General features: G+C 41.1%; 1 protein-coding gene and 1 non-coding gene across 2 annotated transcripts in view; both read left to right on the top strand.

Annotated features, from left to right (window-relative positions):
* The window catches only part of DSCAM (DS cell adhesion molecule), an 806431-nt gene that overhangs the window by 289373 nt on the left and 490910 nt on the right, over positions 1–26148 (top strand). The gene's annotated exons all lie outside the window — the stretch shown is intronic.
* LOC122445631 lies at positions 7454–7560 on the top strand. Its single transcript, XR_006270598.1, has one exon. It is a non-coding gene; the product is annotated as a U6 spliceosomal RNA (small nuclear RNA).

Below are 26148 nucleotides of genomic sequence, written 5' to 3'. Positions count from 1 at the left end.
AGAAATTTTTAAAAATTAAAAAATACAGGGATTCTCTCCCTCTTCGCTCTTTTCTGTTTTCTCCTGCCTGTTCCTCTGGCTGTTCTCAGGGTCCTCAGCGTTGCAGTGATGTTGGAAGCTGACCACTGGGGACTGCCGAGATAGGTGTCAGGTGTCAGGAAGAAAGGAGGACGAGGAAGGGCCTACTTTCTCCACTGGCCCTGCCCAGAAGAATTTTCCTGTCTGAGGGTTCCTTTGTGGCCTTTAGTTCCAAAAGTTGATATGCCACAAATGGGAGTCAAACTGCCAAACATGAAATCAATGGAAATCAAACCCACTCTGGAATTGTTAATATAATCTGTTCTCAACCTAGAAACCGGTGAGGACTGTGCAGGGCACAGTATGTACTTGCCCCAAATAGCCTTTTATTTCACTGGCTGGACCCATTACATGCCATTGCTTTCCATTTATAAAACGGGTCTCTTGGAAAATTCAGTACTGGTTTCATAGGCATGCTTTTATGATTCCATCTTGTACTTTTCTGAATTCTTAAGTGGGTTTTCTGCAATAGTTCATCTACAGTCAGTTGTCCTTGGTCTTTTTCTATTGCTTTCTAAAATTTTGTAGTAAATTTAAATTCTCTCTTCTATTCATGAATTTAATAGCCTGCTCACTGTTCAGATATCAGCGTGCATCTATGTTAAGGTCATCTCTACGTTTACTTGAGGACGATCACTCTGTTACACCCATTACTCTGTCTGGCCCAAGGCTCTGCTCCTTTGTCTGTTTTTCCAAATCTAGAGTACTTTGTTCTAAATGCCAACATTTTTCTTTCAGTCAGGCAATGCTCAAACACCATCTCAACTTCTAGTAAGTGTTAATGAATAAGGCCTCATGTTATCTAACCAGAGTTTCATTTTCTGCGGATCTTATCTTTAGGTACAGGAGATGTGTGCAGAATCCCAATGACTGGAAATCTCTGAAATATTTATTATGTGTGTTCATATCTGTTTTCCACATGGCTATCTCTTCTGTGCTCAGAGGGGCACTTGAACACTTTCTGGGTATTGTTACTGAGGTTATATGTTTACTACAAATATGTTTATGACATATAACCGAGGAGTGTTTTGTTCTTGCTCCTTCTTGCTGGAAATATTAGCTTGGTTGCTGAATCTGAAGTGCACATGCAACAGAGGGTATGTTTCTTCGTGTGTTTTATACCATTTTGGCTCTAAAAAATACCTATAAGCTGAAAGTCATGTGAATATATTTGATTTAAGTGCTTTTTGATGTCTGCTTTTTGAATAACATTCTCATTATTTAAACTCAATTTTGCATGCTGGTTCATCTCTTTTCACTGATATTTGATATAAAGATTTTGATTTAGATATGAACTCAGCCATAGGGATATACACATCAGAACTGGCTTTTGAATGAATTACTTTGTGAGGTTTCATTACATATAGTCCCCAAGACTATCGAGCCAATCCAAGGAGGGCTTAAATAGGTACCATTAAAAACAGGAATTAGGACCCTAATCCTAAGCCACAGAATGACATTTATCTAAAGTAATTACCTTGTGACCCAAACACATTTCAGTGGTATTTGTTAATCTTGCAAGCATATGGGATCAGGGAATTAAAAATAAGAATCAAATCAAATAAATGTGACTTTGAAAGTAAAACATATATTTGAGTTACTAGTTTATATTTTTAAGGGAAAAATTAAAAGAAATACATTTTACTAATATGAAAAGGTCATTGTTAAGCTTTAACAGAGAATGAAACTAATTTAGTATTAGCTATGAATTACCAACTTGAATATCTTTCCATCTGTTTAAAGGTGAAATCTATGTGTGAAACCTGAATGCTCCAGTGCCAAGGGGGCCCATTTATTTAATAGCAGGAAAATATCCCATGCCAGGTGGACAAAGCTAGAAATTCACCTTTTGGAAAGAGTGATGGAAAGCTTAAATGGTGATCTGCCACTTCTTTGTGTTTCTCTCCTCATTCCAGCTCCCCTGCACACACACGTGGGGGAAACCATGAAAGTTGCTGCAGTTTTAGGATAAGTTTTGAACTGATACAAACCTGAGTTTGAAACACGGTTTCCCCACTAACTAGGTGGGCAATCATGACTGTGCTACTTGAGGTCCTCGAGCATCTGTTTCCACACCTGTAATACAGGAATGACAACCTCCCTGCCGGAAGAGGAAAGATGTAAACAGCTGCTATGTAGGCACTTCTGGGTCAGCTTGACACGAAGTCCCATAACCTAGTTGGCTTTCAGCAGTAGCAGTGCCCATATCTGGCAGAAAGTACCCTTTGGGTGTTGAGGAACTCTAGACTCTCTGTCCCCACCCCAGCAGGCTGCAGGGCCCACCCTGAGCTTTGAGAGAAGACCAAAGTGTTGCCTTCTTCATTTAAAGGATTCTCTTATGATTTAAAAGGATTGGAAGTTTGGGATTAGCAGATGCAAACTATTATATATAGGATGGATAAGCAATGAGGTCACAGGCAACGATATTCAATATCCTGTGATAAATCGTAATGGAGAAGAATATGAAAAAGAGTGTATCTGTATAGCTTAGTCACTTTGCTATTCAGCAGAAATTAAACACAACATTTTATTTATTTTTTTTCCATTTATTTTTATTAGTTGGAGGCTAATTACTTTACAATATTGTAGTGGTTTTTGCCATACATTGACATGAATCAGCCATGGATTTACACGTATTCCCCATCCCGATCCCCCCTCCCACCTCCCTCCCCACCCCATCCCTCTGGGTCTTCCCAGGGCACCAGTCCCGAGCACGTGTCTCATGCATCCAACCTGGACTGGCGATCTGTTTCACCATAGATAATATACATGTTTCGATGCTGTTCTCTCAAAACATCCCACCCCCACAGAGTCCAAAAGTCTGTTCTGTACATCTGTGTCTCTTTTTCTGTTTTGCATATAGGGTTATCATTACCATCTTTCTAAATTCCATATATATGCATTAGTATACTGTATTGGTCTTTATCTTTCTGGCTTACTTCACTCTGTATAATGGGCTCCAGTTTCATCCATCTCATTAGAACTGATTCAAATGCATTCTTTTTAATGGCTGAATTGTATGTTCCATGGTGTATATGTACCACAGCTTCCTTATCCATTCGTCTGCTGATGGGCATCTAGGTTGCTTCCATGTCCTGGCTATTATAAACAGTGCTGCGATGAACACTGGGATACACGTGTCTCTTTCAGATCTGGTTTCCTCAGTGTGTATGCCCAGAAGTGGTATTGCTGGGTCATATGGCAGTTCTATTTCCAGTTTTTTAAGGAATCTCCACACTGTTCTCCATAGTGGCTGTACTAGTTTGCATTCCCACCAACAGTGTAAGAGGGTTCCCTTTTCTCCACACCCTCTCCAGCATTTACTGCTTGTAGACTTTTGGATAGCAGCCATCCTGACTGGAGTGTAATGGTACCTCTTTGAGGTTTTTAAATCAACTATACTTCAATAAAGTTAAAAAATAAAATGAAAACTAAAAAATAAAGTGGTTAAAAAAGTGCATCAAAGAAAATACCAAAATTTTGAGTAAACACTTTAGAAGAGATATGTTCAGGGACATAAGGGACTAGAGCATGTGCTCAGTATTATTAATATTAGAAACACTGTAATTTAAACCACTATAGAATGTAATAAGGGGCTTCCCAGGTGGTGTTAGTGGTAAAGAACCTGCCTGCCGATGCAGAAGACTCAAGTTTGATCCCTGGGTTGGGAAGATCCCCTGGAGGAGGGTATGGCAACCCACTCCAGTGTTCTTCCCTGGAGAATCCCATGGACGAGGAGCCTGGTAGGCTACAGTCCATAGGGTTGCAAAGAGTTGGACATGACTGAAGCAACTTAGCACACACACGCAAGCAGAATGTGATAAAATATTTCACAGACCATCAGAATTAAAAAAAAAAGATTATCAATAAAAAAAGAACTCAGTTTAGCCATAGTCATGTCATCTTCCTCATTCCTATTTATTATTTGTACTTGTTGAGTTTTTTTTTTTCCCCTATAGGATTGGTCTTTTTAGTATTATAACTTCCATTTCATTTTAATTTTTTCTTTTGTATTTCATGTCTTCTTTCCAATTTCTTTAAGTTTACTTCATTCTTCTAGTTTATGGAATTGGTTTTGGCTGACTCGTTTCCAGTCTTTCTCTCTTTTAAAAGATTAATGCATTTCAAGCATAAACTTCTCTCTAATGAGCACTGTAGCTACATTGCACAAATCATTTAAGAAAATATGCCATTGTTTATTTTTAGTAGGTCATTTAAGCACATTTATATTTCCTTGAATTTCTGGCATATTTGGTATTTTCCATTTATCAATGTTGTTTATTCATCTCCTCCCCTATCGAATTTCCCTGCTATTTGTTTGATGACTAGTGCTGTCTCCATTTCTTCTATTGGTCTGAAAGTTACAGCTTCTCCGACTTCTCTGTGCTGCATTTTGGGTGATTCATCATATCAACTTTTTCTTCTGTGGCTAGTCTGAGGTTTGTTTGTTTTTTGTTTGTTTGGGGTCAGTCTTAGAGGATTCTCTGTTCTCAGGTTTTAGAGGATTCTGGGATTCTTATTTGATCCAAGAGAGAAAACAAGGTGATCAGGTGGTGAGGGAGCTCCAGGTTGTGGTAGAGAGAACAGAGAAGTTAAAAGAAATAGAGGAAAGGAAAAAAAAAGGGCATTTTTAATAGGAATTCTGGAAGAAGACAGTTGGAGAGGCAGTATTTGAAGAGATAAAGTCTGAAGGAGAACTTCCCTGGGGGCCCAGTGCTGAAGAATCCACCTGCAAATGCAGGGATTTAGTTCAGTCTCTCAGTCGTGTCCAACTTTTTGTGACCCCATGGACGGCAGCATGCCAGGCTTCCCTGTCCGTCACCAACTCCCAGAGCTTGCTCAAACTCATGTCCATCAGGTCGGTGATGTCATCCAACCATCTCGTCCTCTGTCGTCCCCTTCTCCTCCTGCCTTTAGCCTTTCCCAGCATCAGGATCTTTTCCAATGGGTCACTTCTTCCCATCAGGTGGCCAGAGGATTGGAGCTTCAGCTTCAGCATTAGTCCTTCCAATGAATATTCCTTTAGGATTGACTGGTTTGATCTTCTTGCATTCCAAGGGACTCCCAAGAGTCTTCTCCAACAAATGCAAGGGACTTGGGTTCAATTCATGTGCCATGGAATTCTCCAGGCAAGAATACTGAAGTGGGTAGCCATTCCCATCTCAGGGGATCTTCCTGACTTAGGGGTTGAACCCATGTCTCCTGCATTGCAGGCTGATTCTTTACTGTCTGAGCCCTTATTTATCTAGTCTTTGAGTGGTATTTAGTCTATTCATATTTAATGTCATCATCAACATAGCTTGTATTTAGATCTTTGTCTTGATACATGTTTCTCTTTTTAATTTCCTGCCTTATTTTAAGTGACCAAGTAATTATTTAATTTCTATTAACTAAGTATACATTTTTGTATTATTTTGGGTGTCACTAGAAATTACAATACGTATCTTTAACTTGCCACAGCTCAATTTCCAATTATATCATCAAACTCTTTGCAAGATGTAGGCATGCCATGATTATATACATAATTCCACTTATTCATCTCCCACTCGTTGTGCTCCTTTATTCCTCTACTTTGAATAAATGTAGCCTAAATCTATATTGTTATATATATATTACACAAGCATAGATATGTGTCTGTACACACAAATACGCACATATTAAAAATAAATAAGTCTCTTATTTTTACCTATACGTTGCACTTTCTATGGTTTTCTGCGTGTGTGTGTGTTTTTTTTTTCTTCTGCAGACTTGAACTTTTTTCTGAAATTGTATATTGTTCCCTGAAGAAGTTCTTTTAGCATTTCTTATACTACAGATTTATTTTCTTGCTGCAAAATCTGAAGTTTCCTTTGACTGAAATTGTCTTAGTCTAGCTTCCATTTTTTATGTAAACTTTGGTAAGATATAAAATTTTATATTAACAGCTTTTTTAAAACTGTATTTTTGAAAACTTTATTTCACTCTGAGAAATTCAGTCATCACTCTTCTCATGCTTTCCTTGCATATGACCCGGCTGGGTTTTTTTTTGTTTTATTTTTGGTTACGTTAAGATTTTCTTTCCAGTTTTGGTTTTCAGCAGTTTGCCTCTGATGTGATAGGTGTGACTTTAAAATTACTTTTTAAAGGCTTATCTTGTCGTTTGCTGAGCTTCTTGGATATGTATATTGATATATTTCATCAATTTCAAATTTAGTAACTTGTGTCTTAAAATAATTTTTATCCTATATCTCTCTTCTCCCCTTTGGGAATTTCAATTATTTATAGTTTTTGATAGTATATTATATGTCTTGGGTATTTTGTTTTATTTTATTTTTTTTGCTTTTTTATTTTCTGTTATCTATATAGTGTCTATTGACTTGCCTTTGATTTCTCTGATTCTTTTCTCTGTCCAGTCTGCTAATAAGCTCATCAGCTGCATCTTCCCCTCTGACATCACATAATTCCATCATGATGATTCCATTTCATTTTCCTTTTTACTGTTTCCACTTATGTGGAAAGTCTTTATCTGCTTATACTTGTCATCCACGTCTTCCTCTAGATCTTTCATCATAAATTCTTTAGAATCCCTGAGTGATAATTCTAACATCTGAGTCATTGCCATATTTGTTTCTATGAACTGTTTCCTCTTTTAAATGTAGTCCTCTTTTCTCACTTCTTTGTGTATCTTGTGATTTTTTTTTTTAAATTTTACACTGAACATTGTGATGGGATAAGGCATGTTCACTTCCTGAGAAAGACATGCCCCCTGAGTTTGATGGTTTGAGACTGAGTTAATCTAATGTGTGGCTGAGCTGTCCCTGGACTCTGTTGTGGAGTTAGAATTTTAAGTTAGACTCAGTTCACCACTGAATTTTACACATTGTGGAGGTGAGGTTGGGACTTTGCCTTCAGAAGGCTCAGGGTCAGAGCACCAGTCAGACTCTTTAGATCTCTTTGTGCATCACAAGGCCAGCTACGAGTTTTCCAAACCATGGCAACGCGGTCTCTGCTTTGCAGCCTGCCTGCCAGCATTTTGAGTTTCTGGTGCATTCTCTTTGCTCTCTAGACCCATTTCTGGCTTTATGCACCTAGGGCATCTCTTTCTGCCTTAGAGTATGGCCCTCTCAGCCTTTGTACTTGGTGAATGTCCAGGGATTTTGTAGGGATTCATCTCAGTTCTCCTGTTCTTCTTCCAGCTTTCAGCATTTACTATGTTGCTAAATATATTCTTGCCTTCTTAATTTCCTACCATAAATTTCCCTTTTTCTATTATTAATTACATATTAATAAATATTCTATGTTATTAGTGTTATATTTACATTTATGACATCTTCCTGTATTGATATCTTAAATGCAATTTGTGGGGAAAAAAAGGAGGCATAAAAAACAAAGAAGCATGCTTACTTTGGCAGCACATATGCTAAAATTGGGACAATACAGAGAATATTTGCATGGCTCCTGCACAAGGGTGACACACAAGTTTGTGAGGTGTTCCATATTTTTAACTGATCCACAGACTGTGGTTACCAAAGGGGAAAGTAGGGGAGGGATAAATTAGAAGTCTGGGATTAACATATACACACTACTTTCTGTCAAATGAACCAGCAAGTACCTACTCTATAGCATCAGAGCTATATAATTGAACTGTGTTTGATATTTTGTAGTAATCTATAAGGGAAAATAATCTGAAAAAGACATATATATATATAATATATATATATATATATATATATATATAATATATATATATACCCCCACACACACATATATATATTTGACTCTCTTTGCTCTACTCCTGAAACTAACACAGTATTATAAATCAACTATACTTCAATAAGAAAAACAAAAGAAAAGAAGAAGCAAATAAATACTGGAGGAAAAATCCCCCAATTCTGTAAACTTTACTTAAATAGATAATTTCTCATTACAAAACTGAAGTTTGGAAATGAAAGTACAAGCTCTGGTTTCTGGTGAATTATCAGCGAGGGTCCACTAGAGAAACAGAACCAGTCAGAGATAGATAAATAGATGATAGAAATGGATGTCAAGGGATTAGCTCACACGATTATGCAGTTGTGGTGAGTCTGAGATCTGGAAGACAGGCATCAGGGCAGGGTGGGTGCTCTGGGGCAGGGTCTGATCCTGTAGTCCACAGGCAGGATTTCATCTTCAGGGAACACTCATTTCTGCTGTGAGTTCTTTCATCTGACTAGATGGTGCCTACCCAGATTATCTGGGCTCATCTCTTTTACTTAAAGTCAATTGGTTGTTGATGTTCATCACACCTAAAAAATAACCTTCATGGCAACAGCTGCACTAGTGTTTGAGTGTCTGGGAGCTACACCTAGCTCTAGGTTGACACGTAAAATTGGCTATCACAGTAGGTAAGGGCATAGCCTGAAGCTGAAGCTGGAGCTCCAGTACTTTGGTCACCTGATGCAAAGAGCTGGCTCATGGAAAAGACCCTGATGCTGGGCAAGATTGAGGGCAGAAGAAGAAGGGGGCAACAGAGGATGAGATGGTTGGAGGGCATCACTGATGGGATGGATCTGAGTTTCAGCAAACTCTAGGTGACAGTGAAGGACAGGGAAGCCTGGCGTGCTGCAGTCCATGGGGTTGCAAAGGATCGGGCATATTCTACAAGCCAGTACAGTATGTAGTAAGGAGTAAACATTAAGGAAGAAAATAGATGCAAGTGAGAAAATGAAAGGGTTCCTAACTGTTAATCATCCCACAGAAACGCGGGCTGGGTGTCCTCGACAGTGCCCAGGTCTGTCGTTCAAGCGACCTCCCTGTGTATCACAATGCTCCTTTCTTATAAGTCTGAGGGGAATCCTACTAAACAGAGGAATAAATGTTCAGTCTGGGTTCAGGTGTCAGCTGCTTCTGGGATTGTCTGAGAGAGCCAGCTGCCCAGCACCTGGAGACTCCCAGGCCCTCGGGAAGCCCTTCTGTCAGGGCGAGAAGCTTCCCTCAAATGCAGCCCTTCTGCCCGCAGAAAGGGGGCTGCTTCCAGCTGGCCCACTGCCCAGGTTGCCCTGAGTGAACTCCTGGGGCCCCTCTCAGATCATTCTGCTCATTGCACCCCAACAGTCTTCAGGGGATACATCAAAATTTTCACAGAAGACATTTTGTTTTGGCAAGATACAGTTATTTGGTCACAGTCCTTTTTTCCCCACTACTTTTCTGTATTTATGAAAGTTTTTACAAGGCAAATATATTAATGTTATAATAAAAAATCAATACAATAGCATTTTTCATTTTAAAATTTTATTTATTATTGGTGTCAAATTGCTTTACAATGTTGTGTTACTTTCTGCTGTACAGCAAAGTGAATCAGCTAAACGTGGACATATATTCAGGTTTCCCAGGTGGTGCTCGTGGTAAATAACCTACCTGCCAATGCAGGAGACATGTATTTGATCCCTGGATAGGGACGATCCCCTGGAGGAGGGCATGGCAACCCACTCCAGTATTCTTTCCTGGAGAATCCCATGGACAGAGGAGCCTAGTGGGCTACAGTCCATGGGGGTCTCAAAGAGCTGGACCTGACTGAAGTGACTTAGCATTTGCATACATATATCTCTTCCGTCTTGAACCTCCCTCCCACCTCCTACCCCTCCATCCCACCCCTGTAGGTCATCACAGAGCCTGGAGCTAAGCGCTCTGTGCTATATAGCAGCTTCCCACTAGCTCTCTGTTTTACCCATGGTGGCGAAATATATGTCAATGCTTCTCTCTCCGTTTGTCCCGCCCTCTCCCTCCCTTCTGGTGGAAATTAGTTTATATTCCGTAAGGAAGAAAATAGGATTGCTAACACTGTTTTCCTTTTCCATGTCTTCACCTATAATTACCATAAGCATCTTCCTAATACAGCCTGGAGGATCAGTGTGGTGGCAGTGGTCCCTGAGGACAAAAAAAAGGATTCCCTAAAACCTGGGAGAAGCCCCCATTTTTAGGAAATGGGAGAGTTTGTACATTCAGAATGTTGGGAATGGTGACTCTAAATTCATTGGCTTTTTTTCAAGTAGACCAGCCAATCTTTAAAAAGAAAATGTGAATCATATCCTAAAACACTTTGTGCCTTAATAAAATTAGCTCAGTAACTTTGCTAATATGGTCTCTCTGTTCTTCTTACTTCATGAGAAAGTGTCTGATTGGAATAAAATTTAGATAAGACATTCTGGCACATAAAGAATAATTGGAAAGGGAAAGAAGCAGGTGGTGCGCATACATTCTATATCCATTGCTGAATGCTTTAGTCAAAAATAGGTTATACATGAGAAGGGGAAGAGATGACCAGACAGAAAACAATATTAGGCAACACTACCGGAAATATGGAAACAGCAGGGCCTTGGGGGCATTCAGGACTGAAGCCTCGCTCCCTGCCATGTCCTCTGCTTGCCTTTTATCTGTAGAAAGACTTCATGCAAAGGATAAGTTTAATCAGAAATATAAGAAAATGCAGAAACAAGGGAAAAGCAAACAGGACAGAATAATAATAGTTCAGTCGTTAAGACAGGTCAAGGACCTTTAGTTGCTCCTCAAGGGCTATAGCTAATTCTCTGAGCCTTGGCCTCTGAGCTGTCTTATAGATACTGAAACCCCGACCAGGTGGAAAAAGTTAACTGCATGATGACCAGACTGTGGCCATGATACAAGTTGCCACAGTTTCAAGAAATGGCCTTGAAGAAATGGGAGCAAACCGACCCTGGAACTGAAGACTAAATGTACTGAAAACAATCAAGGTGACGCTGGTCAGACCACTGATGGCCAATTTCAAAATGACTGTCAGAGATGACTGTGCTGTTTCTGTTTGTAGCCCGCCTCTCTCTGCCTATACACCCTGAAACACTTCTTGAAAAGCTCTTGCCCACTGATGGCAGAGGGAAATTGGACTTTGGACATGAGTCCACCTCCTCTCCCAGTTGCCATCCTCCAGAATAAAGCTACTTTTCCTTTCTACAAACACTTGCCTCTCAAGTATCAGCTTTTAGAGCCGTAAGCAGCCAGACCAGAGTTCAGTAACAATACTAGCTCAAGAGCTGTGGTCTTAAAGAGAAAAAATTCTCTTAGAAAGTAACCAAAAATATCCCAAAGGCTGAATTTTAATGTTTTTCAGACCAGTGTTTCTGATCATTTTCAAGTCAATTCAATTTAACAAGTAATATTCATACCTGACACTAATGTGTCAGGAATAATGATACAGTAGTAAACAAAACATACTAATGCTCGCCCTTGTAGAGCTAATGTTCCAGCGAGAAGAGAGATGATGGACATAAAAAGTCAGCTACAAAGTATGTTAAAGTGATAATTAAGATAGGGCTGGGGAGGTGTGGAGTGTGATATAAAATTAGAGTTATTGTAAAAGACAAAAATTATCCTACTTGGTCTACTCCTTAAAGTGGGTCCTGTTTGGTGTAGCCTAGTTCATGATGGGTAACTGGTGAAATTGGCTCTGATTTCTTGAGACTTAGTCTGCGTGCTCTGGTTCAGTGTTAAGAGCAACTGAGGAGAGAATTCTGTGGGCTTGTCACTCCACAGCAGACTCTGTTTTTCTTGTAATTTGATGGGAGTAGGAAGAGTAGAAACAAGTTATGTCTTAGCGATGGACATGTGAGCGTTAAGAAGTAAGCTGCCACGTACAAAGTCAGTGTAGTCAATGGGTGCTGAAATATCAGGCTCCTCGCATGAGTGACCCCGAAGCCAGGGCCAATTTACGCCCTAGTATAACAGGCACAGAATCTAGGGCCACAATAATTTTAAAAGCCTGTGAAGATGTTTTGATTTCTTTTCAAATCAGAAGAAAAAAATGAAAACAATCCAGTCCAGATTTCATTTGTCTTTACATTCCTAGTCATAAAACATAATTTTAAGCAATTTTTATGGAGGAAAGACCTATGAATGTATTAATGTGGCCCTTCCCATAGCCCTGTGCCCTCCATAGGAACAGCCCTCCTTCTGTTTCCTTCGTGTTGAGAGACTTTCTCCTCACGGAAGGAAAGGTGCTTATTCATTTGGAATGGGGACATCAACCCACACCTGCGTCCATCCTCCTTGTGTATCATAAAGAGATACTCAGCAAAGAACTTCAGAAGTGAACATCTTCCAATATTATCTTGTAAACATAGGGTCCCAGTTTTGCAAAGCTTCTAGAGAAGTAACAACATCAAGGGAGGAGCATGAGTTTTCTATTGTAATTGCAATTTTAAAAAATTAATAATATTAAATTACAAGCAGCATTTCTTTTAAACAAAATATACGTTCAGAATTTCTCAGACACGTTAATTATGCAAAATTAATTTTAATATGAATCGGAAAAAGTATTGTGAGTTCAATCTTTGTGATGGAGACTATGTTTTCAGAGGTTGTTTTGGGGAGGAAACTTCTGTTCCATTAAGAATTTGTTCCATTGAAAATGCCTGTAAGCTTTTCAGAAGGGTGGGCAGAAATGTAGCATTTAGATAAAACAACTGTCATTTTGGATCAGTGTTTTTAAATATTCTTCATAGTGTGATTTTATAATAGAGAGAAATGCATTTTAAAAGACAGAGAGAGATGCCTATAGAGATGCAAGGAGACCATCACTGTGCTCATTTCCCCACTAGGTAACGCCGTGATGTTATTGTTGTTCAGTTGCTAAGCTGCCCCTGACTCTTTGTGACCCCATGGACTGCAGCATGCCAGGCTTCCCTGTCCTTCGCCATCTTCTGGAGTTTGCTCAAATTCACGTCCATTGAGTCTGTGATGCCATTTAATCCTCTCATCCTCTGTGCCCTCTCTTCTCCTTTTGCTTTCAAAATCTTTCCCAGCATCAGGGTCTTTTCCAATGAGTCGGCTCTTCATATCAGGTGGCCAAAGTATTGGAGCTTCAACTTCAGCCACAGTCCAGCACTGTGATGCATATCACTTAAATGAATGAGTAAACAAGTAAATTAACAAATACATGAAGGGATGGCTGAGTTAATGAATGAGTGAATACTCCCATGAAAGACATAATGAGTAAATGAATGGATGAAAGCTTGAGTGAGTGACAGAATTCTTGATGAATGAATGGATGAACAAATGAGTAGATGTCTGTGTTAATGGTGATGTGATTTCCTTTTCTCTTTAGCTGACTTTGTTTTTTTTTCCAGAGAAATGTGGCATCAACCCCACCGAATGTTTCAAACAGTGATTTTGTCTTAAAAGCATTCTGTGCCACATGATGCATACTGCCTTGGACTAAAGAGAGAACTGCAAATAATTTGGAACTCAGTTGAAGATAAATTTGCTAAATCCAGTCCATGATAAATTCAAATCACTCTAGAGCAGTGAAGAATGTGTTGGACGGGGGACAGTTTGGTGGAAAGCCAACCTGTGACGAACTCAGGCCTGAGAACCAGCACTTACCTAGAGAGCCTTCAGCTGTTCAAGTGTAGCTGAGGCTCACAGGTCCAGCTATTGCTGTCTTTTAACGCAGAGCAGCTTACGTGGGATTCCCTCGATTACGTTATTAAGATTCCATCCTGTTACTTCTCATCTCTCCCCTTCTCTGTGTGATGAAGTGTGAAACGTATGCTGGGCTGTGGCACCCTGCCACCTTCTCAGGAAAGGTTCCCAGACAGGACTGGCTCTTCCTGCGCCGCCGTTTCCCAGAGTTGATGGTGCCAAATGCAACTGTGCTGTCTCCTGAAGCACATGCTTACGGCAGGCTAATTGGAAAACCCTGAACCATGAAATTTAGGACAATAGTAACATATGCGGAAGTGAGAAAGGGATGAAAGCTAAATGATGCGTTTAGCAGAGGGGAAATAGAATTCGGTTTCAGTTGGGACTTCAGTGTCTACACTTTCAGCTTGAGAACCCACATTTCAGTTTTATCTGTGTGCCTCTTTTCATGAAGCTCCTGTTGGCTGGTGTGTCAAGTTTACATGGTGGTGCTCGTGTTAAAGAACCCACCTGCCAATGCAGGAGATGCAAGAGACTTGGGTTCCATCCCTGGTTCGGGAGGATCCCCTGGAGGATAGCATGGTGACCCACTCCAATATTCTTGCCTGGAGAATCCCCATGGCTAGAGCAGCCTGGTGGGCTACAGTCCATAGAGTCACAAAGAGTTGGACGTGACTGAAGTGACTTAGCACTCAGCACGAAGTTTACATGGTTATTCTCTCTGGAACTCGGCATTCAGAGTTCCACTGACTCAGTGGACAGGATTTTGAGCAAACTCCAGGAGACAGCAAAGGACAGGGAAGCCTGGTATGCTGTAGACCATGGGGTCACAAAAAGTCAGACTCAACTTAGTGACTGAAAAACAATAAAGCTTACACATCTATATGAAACGATGTAGGTGTGTGTGTCAGGGGGCACAAGCATGTGTGGAACTGACAGGAGATGGAAAGTTTTCCATCTCTTAACATTGAATCTTGCCTTTTAATGTAATGGTAAAGAAAGATATAAAGTGGAGCCAGGAGCCCGTCCATGATGCAGAAATCAGGCTGCTGAATATATATATCTTGAAGACCTCAAGGGACCAACGGCAAACATATGGTTGTGGATAATTCAGAAGTCATTCACAAGGTAGGGACAGCGATCAAGCTCTGTGGAAATAATTCCCAGTTCAAATCTGATGTTACTTATCCTGCTGTGACTTATCCTGTCCCATAAGTCTTATGGGACTTATCTCCATGGTGACAGTGCCCTGAGACTTCTCCATAACACACCAACATCTCAGCATTGTTTTGTTGGGATTGATGTCCATTGAATGGCTGAAAACCTGAGTGATCTGGAGCCAGCTCAAAGGCCCAGGACCCTGCTCTGACCACTGAGAGTGTTTATCATGTACCTAGAGACCGCTTCTTTTTCTCTTCAGAAGGGTAGAACCTTCTCTTTGTTCTGTTCTCCAGTTTCAATGTTTTCTCATCTAATGGCCCAAGATGCTAGGGAACTCTCAGGTAATACAAGCCTCACTGGCCACATGGCTCATTCAGACACAGATAACTAGCATCCCTGGGCACTAGAACATGTCTGGCCGGGAGGAGAAGCTGTGCCTTGGCTGGCAGAGGAGAGTACAGTCCTTGGACACAGTACCTGTGTCTTTACTTGTAGTTTTGGCAACATTACTACCTTCAAGTATTGTTGAAAAGGCTCCACCTTGGAGCAATGTGCTCAGGGAAAGTAACATCCTCCCAGTGCTCTGTACCCCTGCCTCTCTCCCCTCCAGCTTGCAGGCACCCACCCAGGAAGCGCAGAAAGGAACCAGGTGAATATGGTACACCATGTAGGCACACTGATTTCCTTGTTGTTGCTATTCAGTCACTAAGTCGCATCCAATTCTTTGCAACCCTGTGGCCTGAAGTACATCAGGCTTCCCTGTCCTTCATTATCTCCTTGAATTTGCTCAAACTCATGTCCATTGAGTCGGTGATGCCATCCAACCACCTCATCCTCTGCTGCCCCCTTTCCTCCTGCCCACAATCTTTCCCAGCATCAGGATCTTTTGCAATGAGTCAGTTCTTCACATCAGGTGGCCAAAGTATTGGAGCTTCAGCTTCAGTATCAGTCCTTCCAATGAATATTCCTTTAGGATTGACTGGTTTGATCTCATTGCAGCCCAAGGGACACTCTAGAGTCTTCTCCAGCACCATAGTTCAGGAAACACCAAAAGCATCAATTCTTTAGCACTCAGACTTCCTTATGGTCCAACTCTCTAGATGACTACTGGAAAAACCATAGCTTTGACTAGACGGACTTATGTTGCCAAAGTGATAGCTCTGCTTTTTAATACATCTCGGATTTCCTTAAGGTCAAGTAAATTCTCATGCTAATTCTGTAGTGGAATAAGCCTGTATCTATTATGAATACAATGTTGTTTCATACATTTTAAAGTCAGGCACAAAACTTCAAGGAGTGTGGGGCCCACAGCAGGACTGTGGGCTCTCCCCTTGTCCAGTTCCTGGCATATTTCAGAGCTGTGAGTCTCCTATGGTGCCTCAACCTTTTATGTCTCTCTCTCTCTTCCTCCTCATGCCAGAGTCAGCCATCTTCTCTTCCCTCTGTATCAGGGCATCTTCTTCTTCAGCCCTCCATCCCCCTGCTTTTCAGCTTCCACCTACCCCAGGTCTGCTGAGAGTCTTCAGAAATCATTCATCCCTGAGTCTGCTATTCTCAGGCCATCCAGGGCACAGCCCTCCCCTCAGGCCAGCCTCGGGCCCAAACAGATGTGGCCAAGGAGGTGAGTCCTGTAGGACAAAGCATGATCCTTCATAAGGAAGACCTGGGGTGGGGAGATGCCTTCCTGAGCTTCTCATACATGGAGAGGCTATGGGCAGTTTCCCCTTTTCCCTCTTGAGGGACCATTTCTCTCTCTGGGTCCTAGGCAGGTTTTAATATCACCCCTCCTTTCACTGCCAACAGAAAGGCTCTGGGTCCTACCCTCATTGAAGCCCCGAGGGCCAAGTGCACACAACCAGACATGCATTGACTGTTGATGCATGCCTGTCAAGCTCCTGATGGGCAGGCTCCCTCCATGTCGTCTACACAGCAGTCCCTGTAATTGGGACAGGCTTACAGAAGGGAGGAAAGTGGCTCAAAGTGCCCTGTTCTGTAGGAGGGGGCTGGTGTGATGTGGGGAGGTACCCGGTGCCATGCCCAAGGATCTGCCCCAAAATAGGACAGAGGAAGGCCTGAAATGCTGATAGAAAAGCCTCAGGAGGAAGAGGGTAGTGGGAGATGTATTGAATAAATAGAACAGCTTTGCTCTTCAGTCTAGCTTATTTCTATGTGAAATCGGAATTGTTTCCTCAAATTTGCTTATTCGGCGTCCTTGAAGAACATAGGTGAGACAAATTTACCATCATTTACATTTCTGTTCCTCTTGAGGAAATTCATGCTTGATATATGTGTATATATATATATATATTTTTTTTTTTCTTTTCCCCTGCAGACGGTCTGTTTTTACCCTAAAGCCCTTTTGTTTCTAGTGTGTGCTTCCCTCTAACACAAGGTTTCAGGAGGGGAAAATGCCAAAAATATTTTATGGCGATTTCTTTTTCCATGTTTGGCAAGTCTGTCCAAATGCATATATTGTGGTCATCGTTAAAATTTAAAAAGCAGGGCAGAGAGAAGGTGTCACATTGAGGGATGGGAAGGTTGAGGCTCAGAGAGTTCTGGTTCTCCTCTCACGCAGTGACCCAGCCTTAAAACCACAGCTTCAGCTCCTCCTTCTACCTCCCAACTTCTCCGTTAAGAAACTCTTTTTGCTTTGGTTTTCCTGTTTTTGTACCTCTGCTTCTAAACATGCCACTGAAAACTGTGAGTTACTATATCAGTTATAAGTATTCATCCACTGAGAAATTTTACAATGTGTATGTTATATACTCTTTTTCAAAATCAAGGTAATGTCATTGATCTGGTAGAAGTTTGCCAGTTTTTAGATCGGTCTTTCATTGCTTCTCGATCACGTGTTTGAAGATTGCGTGGTCCCCGGTGACTGGCCATCTGAGTCACCCAGGAACAGAAGAGTAATCAGGATGCATGACTTTCAGCATGAAAACCTGGACAGTTCTGGGCAAACCCAGGTGGTTAGTCACCCTCTAAGTGGTCCTGGTTTGCAAGAATACCCTGGCAGTGTTGCTATTTGGAGATGCAACAGCTCTCCCTGAGCTGGGTTCTTCTCCTCTGTGCGAGCTTTGCATGGGGAGAAGTCAGCCAGCCTCACTGTCCCTGCCTCCATCAGCTGGACTTTGGACATGCTTTCTCATAGCATCTCTCTCCTGTCCATTGATTTTCTGCATGCAGACTTCAGACATCCCACTGCTATCACTTACATGGTCGTCTTTCTAGGGCATTGTGCTATAAAGAATGAGGCTCTGAGTTTATCTCAATGAGGGGTCACTTCCCTTGACCCTTTTCAGGCAGTGGAGGTGACCTCAGCAGTACTGAGTATAAGACGGAGGCTTCGGCTTCACACACTCAGACCCACAGTGTAGTGCTGTGTTTCAGATCTGTGTAATTTTGTGTAATTATGTTCAATTGCTTACTCAATCTCTGATGACTTTCTAATGAGCTGTTATTTTCAGAGGTGGTAGAAAAATCAGTTCAGGAAGAGATGATGATGTGAGGGAAATAAATAGGGAAGTGACGGGTGAGGCAGGATGAGAGGTAAACCCCGCGCCCAGCTTCCTCTGAGCAAGTGCTGTGTCAGGGGAGGGGGCAGTACACGTTGGTGAGAGGACCTGGAGAAGAAAAAGATGATGCTACAGGAGTTGAACATACCCCTCATAAAGAGAGGCCAGCATGTGGGGAATGTCAGTCAAATAGACAGATGGCTAGGTTGAAGAAGTCAACAAATTCTTTTTTTATTTGTACTTTAGAGCAGTTTTAGGTTCACTAAAAATTGAGACAAAGGTACAGAGACTTCCCATATGCTCTCTGCTCCTTTATTTACACAGTTGCTCACCCCTCCCACCATCAACAGGGCTTCCTTGGTGACTCAGATTGTAAAGAATCTGCCCGCAATGTGGGAGACCCAGGTTTGATCCCTGGGTTGGGAAGATTCCTTGGAGAAGGGAATGGTGATCCACCTCAGTATTCTTGCCTGGAAAATTCAATGGACAGAGGAGTCTGGTAGGCTACAGTCCATGGGGTCGCAAAGAATCGGACACTACCAAACAACTTTCACTCACTCACTCACTCACTCACTCACTTACTCACTCACACTCCTGCCATCAACATCCCCACCAGAGTGATGCATTCACTACAATCAATGAACCTACATCAGCTCATCACCATCATCCAAAGTACATAGTTTACACTGGGGTTCACTCATGGTGTTGTACTTTCTATGGTTCTAAAAAATTGTACAATAACATGTTTCTACCATTATAGTACCATGGGAATAGTTTCAGTGCCCTAAAATTCTGTAATTTCCCCCATTTCATCCCTCTCTTCCTTCACCCCTCAAAGCTGACAAGCATCAGACTTTTTGCCATCTCCATAATTTGGCCTTTTCCAGAGTGTCATATAGTTGAAATCATATAGTATAGAGTCTCTTAAGATTGGTTTCTTTCACTGAATAATATGCATTTAAGTTCCTTCTATGTCTTTTCATGACTTGATAGTTTCCTTTTCATCACTAAATAGTATTCCATTGCTTGGGTGCACCATAGTTTTCATTTATCCCTTCCCCAAAGGATATCTTGATTGCTTCAAAGTTTGGCCCTTATGATTGAAGTCACTTTAAAATAATGAAAAATACTTAAACAGTTTAGAAAGTGAAATATTCTAGATGTTGTTTAAAGTTTTGAAACATACACAAAGCACCACCCTCTGCACCTAGTCTAGGCTCCCTTAATACTTTTGCTACCAGCATTTTCATCTTCAAAAATGGAAACAACTACTTCGTCCATTTGCTTTTGTCATTATTATGTTTCGTGAAAGATGTTGTGAGATCTGGGATTGAACCAAGTTTTGAAAAAGAGAGAGAAAAGAAAACCATCTCCCTGTGAAAAATCTGTGCAAATCCCGCATTTTATTAAGTTGTAAACCATTTGAAGAAAAGTCAGAGGAAATAGATGAAATGATGTGTTATTTCACCAAACGAAAGTAGAAGGGTAACCATATAAACTGTCTCCAATGGCAGTTCTGAAAGCGATGATCTGTCACTGTGTAAACAGAGTTAGCTGAAAGACTTAAACAAAAAGAACATGGCTTATGTTCTTCCTAAGAACTTTCTGCCCATGAGAAAACGATGGAATGACATGTATTCAACATACGCATGTGAACACACACTTTGAAGGTTATACTTTCTAGGGATTTGCGTACCCTGAAAAGAACTGTTGCCTGTGGGATACATTAGTCCCAAGGGGTGCTGGGTGCTTGCATATTTAGTCTGAACCACTGGCTTTCCATCGTTGGCTGGTGATAATCGCCTAGGTCATTAGATGGATGGGGAAATGAGAGTCACACCACCTAGGCTTTAGCCCAGTCCTTTATTACTCCAATATCCAGATTCTGAACTAGTATACTATTATACAGTTCAATTTACTGCTGGCAGTATCAGAGTTGACAATTTCAGGTTTTTCTTTCCCCACATTAACAAACAAGCATTTATCAATATTTGGTAACCCATGACCCCTAGTGTAATCCCCATAGACAGTGAAGACTTGTTATAATATTAACAATAGGTAGACTGAAAACCCCCAGGTCTTCACCTAGTTCAACCTGGGGTGGATGTCAGTCTCAGGGTGCTTGTGGATGTTCACAGGAATGCAGGGTCATGGGATCTAGACAGGAATTTTTGGACCACCCTCTCCAGCTCCCCATCTGGTGCAGGAGTTTCTGCAAAGTGGCAAGAGCCACTTTGCCTACCTACCTGTTTGTCTTCAGTCCTGCTAGGGGGTTTTCTAGGCATCTCCTACTTCACAGGCAACTTATTCTGTCAGTGGATACAACATCCTTCCTTACGCTGAGGCAATGTATGTGGACTGCATGTGATTTTTACCACTTAATTTTTACATATTCTCATCCTACTATCCTAAGGGCAATAGTGAATGAAAATTTGGCAAAAGTGTTGCATTAAAAAAGAAAAAAAAAACAGAAAATTTTGAGAGCACAAAGACAACCTTCATAAGGAATCAAAATGCTGAACTATCTTTGTGCTGTTCCATTTTAATAGACATAGTAATAAGGTGAGCTTTGTATGACTTGTGTGTCCTGGATCATTGATAGTTTATGCTTGGAAATTTTTGTCTGTTGTGTGAATGACACCATCAGGGTCCAGAACTACAGTGTGAACTTCTAATGAGTACTGTCTCTGCACCCTCATGGTGGGTGTTTTCATCATCTTTTATGTGCACTTCCTACTGGTACCTGCAATATAACTCACGATGCCATCTATATTTTATATAGTATATAAATGGGAAGAACAAGAACCAGGAATTTGAGGTGAATTCTTGAACATTTGACTCTTGAACAACACAGGTTTGAATTGTGTGGATCCATGTAAACACATTTCCAACAGTAAATGCTACAGTCCTGGGCTTTCCTGGTGGCTCAGATAATAAAGAATCTTCCTGCAATGTGGGAGACCTGGGTTCGATCCCTGGATAGGGAAGATCCCCTGGAGAAGGGAATGGCTACCCACTCCAGTATTCTTGCCTGGAGAATCCCATAGACAGAGGAGCCTGGTCGGCTACACTCTCTATGATTATTTGAATCTGAAGATATGGACCCGCAGATCCAGAGGGCCAATTATAAATTATACTCGGGTTTTGGATCGCCCAGATGGTCAGGATTCCTACAGTCATGTTGTTCAAGGGTCAGCTGTATGTTTTTCTTATTCTCTTAGCTATGAACTAATTTGTCAAGTGGACCACAGGAGAAAAAAGGGGGAAATAATAGTAATTAAGAATTTTTTAGTAGGGTTTCCAAAAACTGTTAGTTCAAACAAATATATCTATATTTGTTTTGATGGTGTGAGGTAGAAGACAGATTTATTTCTTGGCTAAATACTTATGCTCAAGAGACAAGGGTAACATATTGTCAGTTGTTGTCTTTATTAAAAGAAAATGATGGGTGGACCTACAGATTATTGTACTAAGTCAGCCATAGAAAGACAAATATGTGATATCACTCGTGTGTGGAATCTAAAAATGTTATGAATAAACATATTTGCAAAAGAGGAACAGACAGACATAGAAAACATGGTTACAAAAGGGGAATTGGTGGGGGGGATAAATTAGGAGTTTGGGATTAACAGATATATTCTATTATATATAAAATAAACAACAAGGATTTACTTTACAGCACAGGGAACAATTTCAATATCTTGTAATATAATGGAGAAAAATCTAAAAAAGAATATGTGTATATATGTATATATTACTGAATTACTCGACTGCACACCTGAAATTAACACAATATTGTAAATCAACTGTAGTTCAATTTAAAAAGAAAGAGAAAATGACACCACTTCTGAGACTAATATTTGAGTTAGCTTAATTGACAGAAAGAGCAGTAGAGAGGGCTGCTCCCTTATAACATCTGGTTTATAATCCCATAGGGAAAAACTCTCCCAGAGAAAGGATGGCAGTGGGAATCCTCAAAATTAGCCAGTGGGGCAGTCAGAAACCAGGTCATTTTTTATTCAGTGCTGCAGAAATGCCACAGAGGAAATTGGGGATTCCTGGGGCAGGAGCTGAGCCTTGAGCTCCACAGACCCCAGCTCAACCACCGAGCTGACAGTACTTAGTAGCTGTGATCTCAGGCTCACGTCTACTCAGAGGACAGCCTGTATTTATTTCTGGATACAACGAACCCTCCCCAACATCACTGCAGGATTTACCTTGCCAGGAAGTCGTGGTCAGGCTGGGCATTATTTCTATGGGAAAACAGGAGAAGGTGGGGAGGGGGCTACCTGGAGGAGAGCTCCGCTCACCTTGAGGTGATCTGGTCTGCCTTGAGCAGCGTTAGGGAAGTGTGCCTCTCAAGGGCTTCCCAGGTGGCACTAGGGGTAAAGAGCCTGCCTGCCGATGCAGGATACATAAGAGACACAGGTTTGATTCCTGGGTTGGGAAGATCCCCTGCAGGAGGGCATGGCAACCCACTCCAGTATTCCTGCCTGGAGGATCCCCATGGACAGAGGAGCCTGGTGGGCTACAGTCCACAGGGTCACAAAGAGTTGGACACGGCTGAGCGACTGAGCATGTACGCATGTGCTTCTCAAAGTGAAAGTGCTGGGTGCACAGGTTTCGGCAAAGTTAAGACTGAACTTTTAACATCTTTGAAACATTGATTTTTCAAAGTGTTAATAGTCACCCAGAGAAGTCTAAAAATGCAAACCTGAGAATCTGCTCAACTCCCAACATGTGTGCGCGCACACACACACATATGCACACACACACACACACACATATGCAGAGAATCTTAGAAAAAGACTAGGAACATGGAGCCAAGTTCCCCATCTGAAATTTTGAGACCCCTGCCCTTCATCTCTTCTGCTGTTTAGTGTTGGTTTCTTTTTTTGGAAATAATTTCATCTTATTGACCGTTACACACACACACACACGTATGTCAGCGTGTGCTCAGTCACTCCGTCATGTCTGACTCTTCGTCGCCCCATGGACTATAGCCTGCCAGGTTCCTCTGTCTATGGAATGTATGTTGGTACACACGTATATATTTATATCTTTTCTCAAAGATGTATAAATAGTATCTTTTGATAGATCAGCAGTGTGTACTGCTTTAAAAATTCTATTTACAAAATCTGCAATGCATATGTTCAGTTAGTTGTCATTATTATTTATTATTTTTTATTTTTAATGGGAGGAAAATGGCTTTACAATGTTGTATTGATTTCTGCTATATGACAGTGTGAACCAGCCATAAGTGTACGTGTATCCCCTCTGCCTCGAGCCTCCCTACCCCCCGTCCCCCCACCCCAGCCCTCCAGGTCATCGCAGAGCTCTGAGCTGAGCTTCCCACCAGCGATCATTTACACGTGGTAGTGTGCGTATGTCTATTCTGATCTCTCAGTTCATCCCACCCTCTCTATCCCCCACTGTGTCCACAAGTTTGCTCCCTACATCTGCATCTCTATTCATTCCGGGCAAATATATTCATCAGTACCATTTTTCTGGACTCCATATATGTGTTAATATACAATATTTGTTTTCTCTGTCATTATCATTTTAATAAATCATTTCTTCTCATTCATTTTCTTCTGACATGTTGTCCTTTAAAGACTACAGTTTTTTTTCTTTCTTTTTCTGGCAAATTTCTCGTTTTAAAATAGCTTTTTCTATTGATAGATTTTCTTGATTCTTACAAGAAATGAAACACACTGTAACATTTACCTCATTTTTCTTCCTTTGACCTGCCCCAGTAAAGAATACTGACCAGACACTCACTTTGCCATCTCCAGTAAAGCATGGTGTTACTTATTTAGTTATTTGTTTATAATTATGATGAGCCTCAAATTCTAAACATCATTTTGGAATCCAGATCTACTAAGTTTCTGTTTCACTTAGAAAGAGATGAATTTGCTCTTAGAGACTGACAAGACTGTGGATCCTGTGATGTGCTCAAAATATGAGGGCATTTCTCTTAGCTTCTTATTCTGCTTATAGTCACTTGCTGTCACTTGTATTGTCCTCAACTATCACAGTTTCTTCTCCAAATATTCCCAAATATTTGTGACTTTTTTGCTTTGCTTAATCACATCTCTTACCTTTATGTTTTAAGGCTTTCTGCTTGAAATGAGGTTTCTTATAAGGTTGCCTTTTTTTTTTTTTAAAGCCTGTTTACTGGAGTGACATAGATTGAATGTGGGTGTCCTTTAATCGGGGACTGTTTTATGTACATAATAAAAGTGATTTCTGCCTGCTTATCAGACCTATGAATGGGCTCATAAATTCACTTTATCCTGGCTTCCCTAGTGAAGGACATTTCTCCATAGGCTGCCAAAAACAATCAAGGTTTACTTTTCCAAAGCCTATAAAATAACCAGGCTGGTTTTTGAAAAGGAGTGAAAACTTGGTAGAAATAGCATCAAAATTGTCTATTGTCTTACAGTTTAGAGAGAGATAAAGGACCATTTCTTTAAAATTAGATGTAAGGAAGAGACCTGCCAATATTTGTTTGATTGCTGCTTAAGCTGTGAAGAAAACCTTCAATGTTTCTGTCTTGCTATAAATGAGACACATCTGGTGAGACCTGGATGACTTGGGGGTCAGTTTACAGGCTAGCTCTTCTTTACTGGCAAACGCAGGGTCCACCTCATGCTTCCAACTGACCCGCTGGATAGGACTCTGCACTTGATAAACACAATTAACTTGGGTTATTTTAGTGATAACTGATAGAGGAACAGTTGAGCAGACATATTTTTCTAAGTGATAGAAATACATGATGGAAAGTTTCTGAGATAGAGGAAGGGAGGGGCACTTATTTGTCTAATGATCCTCAGATACTAGTCATTTAGGTCCACTTAAATCATCTGTACAAAGACACAAGGTCTTTTTAAAGTATATCTCTCTTAACATATACATTTGATATAACATCTCTCTATATATGGGGCTCCGCAATAGCTCAGCTGGTAAAGGATCCACCTGCAATGCAGGAGACCCCGGTTTGATTCCTGGGTCAGGAAGATCCCCTGAAGAAGGCATAGGCTACTCACTCCAGCATTCTTGGGCTTCCCTGATGAGCACTCACTCATCGATTGATTGATTCCCTCACTTACCAACCTATTGATGCCTTTCTTGTTCTAGGATGTATGCTCAGTGTTAGGTATGGGCTTCCCCAGTGGCTCAGCAGGTTAAAGAGCCTGCTTTTAACAGGCTGCAGTGCAGGAGACACAGGAGACATGGGTCTGATTCCTGGGTCAGGAAGATCCCCTGGAGGAGGAAATGGCAACCCACTCCAGTGTTCTTGCCTGAAAAATCCCATGACAGAGAAGCCTGGCAGTCTATTTCCAAAAAGTTGCAAAGAGTCATACATGACTGAGCGACTAAACACACACACACATGTGGAAAAATAGTTGACATTGTCCTTAAGATACAGTGTGAAAGAGGAAACTAAAAAGTAAATACACGTTTCAATGCAATGTGTTAAGTGATCATTTCAATATGATATGTTAATCGTTACAAAAGCTATGAGCTGTCCATGGGAGCTGAGAGATGACAGTATCCTACAGAAAGTTACCAAAATACATAGTATATTTCACATATAGCTTGGTCTGCCATCTTCCAAGTACACCTAAAGATAGAAATACTGTACTTTTTAAAACCACGATTCGGTGGAATATTATGAGGAGAGTATATGTCTCCATATGGGAGTGGAGTAACCATCTCTTTATAATTTTCTATTTATCTTTTTCATTCGATACCATATTCAGTTACTATTGACCGGATGACTGTCAAAACTGGCCTGATTTCCCCAGGATTGTCCACATGGTGAGAGATATGAGGGGTCCTGAGGGGCTGGGTTCACACAGGGACTTCACCCTCCATGGAACTGACCAGGAGCAGAGGCGCCCGCAGTCAGAGACAGACTCCAAGGTTCATTAAATCATGCCGTTTTCTCACTTTCATAAGAACGATAGCTACCCTTTCC

This window comes from Cervus canadensis, chromosome 7, assembly GCF_019320065.1.
Source record: "Cervus canadensis isolate Bull #8, Minnesota chromosome 7, ASM1932006v1, whole genome shotgun sequence".
Lineage (NCBI taxonomy): Eukaryota > Metazoa > Chordata > Mammalia > Artiodactyla > Cervidae > Cervus > Cervus canadensis.
The sequence above is the reverse complement of the archived record's forward strand: the minus strand, read 5'-3'. Positions and strand labels throughout refer to the sequence as shown.